Genomic DNA, 4,192 nt, shown 5'->3' on the forward strand with positions numbered 1-4,192 from the left:
CGATGCCTATTTTTGTAATTTTTAATTTTTGTAAAACAATTTTAATTGCTAACAATTGTAGAATTAAATCATACATGCAAAATGCGACATATTTTTGTATTTTTTATTAATTTAGCGAATAAACACGCACAGACAAATACAAATAATTCTTCAAAATATCACAAAATATCACAAAATTGCACACCAAAGAAAAATCATTTTATTTTTGAATTTTTTGGGAGTAATTCTCATATTGGGCAAAAATCACGTGCTTACAGCTGCCCCTCTTTGCCCGAAGACACGAAGGGTTTTCGTGCAAAGATAAAGCGAGCGATTTTTTTGCCCATCCGAGTACTCCGTTGAAGCATTTTTTTTGAAAAAGATTTGACCGAACCTTTGCTTCAAAGGTTTCCTACATATCCTGGGCTAAACAGGAATCAGGTCAATGTAGTTCGGGAAATTTTGGTAGCTGGGACTACCGTTGGACTGCAATGTTACTGTTGTTGCATGCTATTACTACTGCTTACTGATCTCCTTGTTACACCGTGCTTAAAAGAAAATAAGAAGCTAAGCTATACTGCAATTTTTCTTGTTGCCTTGCTTTCTTGTCTGCTTGCATTTCTTCCGGTGCTTTTCTTCTTTTGACACATGCACTTGAGTTTGTGCTGTGACCTCTTGTTGCAACCTTCTGCTTCCCGGTGCCGGGGAATTTTATTGTTTCCTGCTGGGGATTCCTATTGTAACCCTCTGTTTTATTGTTCTTTGACTTGATCTTGAAATGTATGCCTCTGTTATCTGGGCGGGCTCCCAACTTCAATTCTTGAAAATTAAGACTTGAAATGTATGCCTCTGTTATCTGGGCGGGCTCCCAAGTTCAATGCTTGAAAATTAAAGACTGAAATGTATGCCTCTGTTCTATGGGCGGGCTCCCAACTTTAACAACAAAATGAATGCCATTCATCTCTTCAGGCGGGCTCCTGACTTCAACAACAACTTTGAAAATAATTCGTCATTCCTCTCTTCAGGTGGGCTCCTGACTTCAAATCATACATCGCCATTCCTTTCTTTAGGTTGGCAAGATTTCAACAACTTTCGACAACGCCTTTCCTCTCTTCAGGCGGGCTCCTGACAACAACTTTGAAAATAATCGCCATTCCTCTCTTCAGGCGGGCTCCTGACTTCAAATCATACATCGCCATTCCTTTCTTTAGGTTGGCAAGATTTCAACAACTTTCGACAACGCCTTTCCTCTCTTCAGGCGGGCTCCTGACAACAACTTTGAAAATAATCGCCATTCCTCTCTTCAGGCGGGCTCCTGACTTCAAATCATACATCGCCATTCCTTTCTTTAGGTTGGCAAGATTTCAACAACTTTTGACAACGCCTTTCCTCTCTTCAGGCGGGCTCCTGACAACAACTTTGAAAATAATCGCCATTCCTCTCTTCAGGCGGGCTCCTGACTTCAAACCATACATCGCCATTCCTTTCTTTAGGTTGGCAAGATTTCGACAACTCTTTTAAAACGCCTTTCCTCTCTTCAGGCGGGCTCCTGACAACAACTTTGAAAATAATCGTCATTCCTCTCTTCAGGCGGGCTCCTGACTTCAAATCATACATCGCCATTCCTTTCTTTAGGTTGGCAAGATTTCAACAACTTTCGACAACGCCTTTCCTCTCTTCAGGCGGGCTCCTGACAACAACTTTGAAAATAATCGCCATTCCTCTCTTCAGGCGGGCTCCTGACTTCAAATCATACATCGACATTCCTTTCTTTAGGTTGGCAAGATTTCAACAACTTTTGACAACGCCTTTCCTCTCTTCAGGCGGGCTCCTGACAACAACATTGAAAATAATCGCCATTCCTCTCTTCAGGCGGGCTCCTGACTTCAAACCATACATCGCCATTCCTTTCTTTAGGTTGGCAAGATTTCAACAACTTTTGAAAACGCCTTTCCTCCCTTCAGGCGGGCTCCTGACAACAACTTTGAAAATAATCGCCATTCCTCTCTTCAGGCGGGCTCCTGACTTCAACCAATATATCGTCATTCTGTTCTTCAGGTGGGCTCCTGACTTCTTAAATTCTTCATCCTCGTTCTCCAGGTGGACGCCTGACTTATTCTTAAATTCTTCATCCTCATTCTCTAGGTGGACGCCTGACTTCTTCTTTAAAATCTTCATCCTCGTTCTCCAGGTGGACGCCTGACTTATTCTTAAATTCTTCATCCTCATTCTCCAGGTGGACGCCTGACTTCTTCTTTAAAATCTTCATCCTCGTTCTCCAGGTGGACGCCTGACTTCTTCTTAAATTTTTCATCCTCATTCTCCAGGTGGACGCCTGATTTCTTCTTCAATTTTTTCATCCTCATTCTCCAGGTAGATGCCTGATTTCTTCTTCAATTTTTTCATCCTCATTCTCCAGGTGGACGCCTGACTTCTTCTTAAATTCTTCATCCTCGTTCTCCAGGTGGATGCCTGACTTCTTCTTAAATTCTTCATCCTCGTTCTCCAGGTGGATGCCTGACTTCTTCTTCAATTTTTCCTTCGCTCTGCTTTGTTCTTGCTTGCTGGGGATAATACCACTGTGGGAGTCTCCTTTCTTCCCCTCCTTCAAATTCAATTTTTTTTTCGCTCAACACTGCTAGGGATAAAAGTGTTATCTTCTTGGGATAACGTTGTTGAGGATAATGCTGCTGGGGAATTTTATCCCTTCAAATCGATGCTTCATTCTTCTGGAAGCTGCTGAGGATGATAATGATTTTTGCTTTTCTGAGCACAAATGTCATCCCTTTGTTCTGTCTGCTGGGGAACAACTTCTTTTATTAAAACTTGTTATGCTGGGGGTAAAACTGGTTCAAAGACCACTTCCCTTGAGACTGGTACTATATTCATTTTACCCTGAATGGGTATCTGACTTCCAGTAAATTTTCCAAATGAAAAGAAAATTTTCTGCCCCAGTTTGACAGTCTCCCTTATGGCCTGCATTTCTTTCATCAATGCCACTTCCTTTACCTGTTTCAATTTAAACAAAATTTGTTAGTTTAAAACGCGGTGGTTGGTTGTGATACTCCCACTGGGATGGTTTTCCCTTTTCCCTTCCTTGCTCTGCGTTCCAAAACTTGTTGGGGATGATATTCTTTGCTGGGGATAATCCTTTTCTGCTGGGGATATCCCTCTTCTTTCGTGGCATGGCTCGGAAACTTACATTTTCCCGACCTTTTAGTCTCGCATGAATTTCCCAAATCATGCTTATTGTTTTTCTTGTTTTGTCCACGGGCTCTGGTCTTGAGGTTTAGTAACCTTTGATTTCGGCAAGGATATCCCTCTTGACACTCGTCAATCCTTTTGCTGGGGATATCTTTCTTGACACTGGCCTCGCGCTTGTTCCTTCCTGACTATATCACTTGGATGTACTAGTCAGATCTTATCTTGGAAAGCTGATGGTCTACTTTGAAGTCATTTCCCACTGGTCTTGACCAAACAGACTCTACTGGGGAAATTTCTATGAAAGGAAAAGATAAAAAGGGAACAGAATAAAAGACAAAGGAAAAAATGACTCTTTAACAAAAGAAACTATAAATAAAAACCTATCAAATGAAAACACTGACTCTAATGGTCATGACATGCATATGTGGCCTATCCTTCGTCATCAATCGTCTTTCAAGGTCTTCCCTTGACTATTCCCCATATGATTCCCAATCTTATTCGACTTGTAGTGCCCGAAGGGTTTTCACTATCAAGCCTCTCTCATTTTGGATTTTTCTCTCAGCTTTCATCGCCTTATGGTGTCCGTGAAGATTTTCACCGATAAGACTCTCTCATTTATATCACTTTCTAGATGGGGATTTGGAGTGTTGCCGGTATGACTCTCTCTGCTGGAGATTAGAGTCCTTTCTGCTGTGGAACAGAATGTTATGTTCGCTAGTAAGATTCTCATTTGTCTGACTTGGCATCTTTTGCAGACTGATCAGAAGGTCTTTCTTTGGACCGTAATGTGGGTTTTTTGGATAGGCTTAGAAAGCAAGGGTATTAAAGGCTCAAAAACAAATCAATTTGGGGTTCAAAATTATAACCTTCGGAATCAATTTTGCTTACAACGAGCACAACTCTTGCCCCAGTTTCTTGCTTGGGGATTATTTATTTATAATTAATTATTATTATTTTTTTCTCTTTTTATTACACCATGCACACCATGCACACTATGCACACTGTGCTC

This window comes from Nicotiana tabacum, chromosome 3 (assembly GCF_000715075.1).
Source record: "Nicotiana tabacum cultivar K326 chromosome 3, ASM71507v2, whole genome shotgun sequence".
Taxonomy (NCBI): Eukaryota; Viridiplantae; Streptophyta; class Magnoliopsida; order Solanales; family Solanaceae; genus Nicotiana; species Nicotiana tabacum.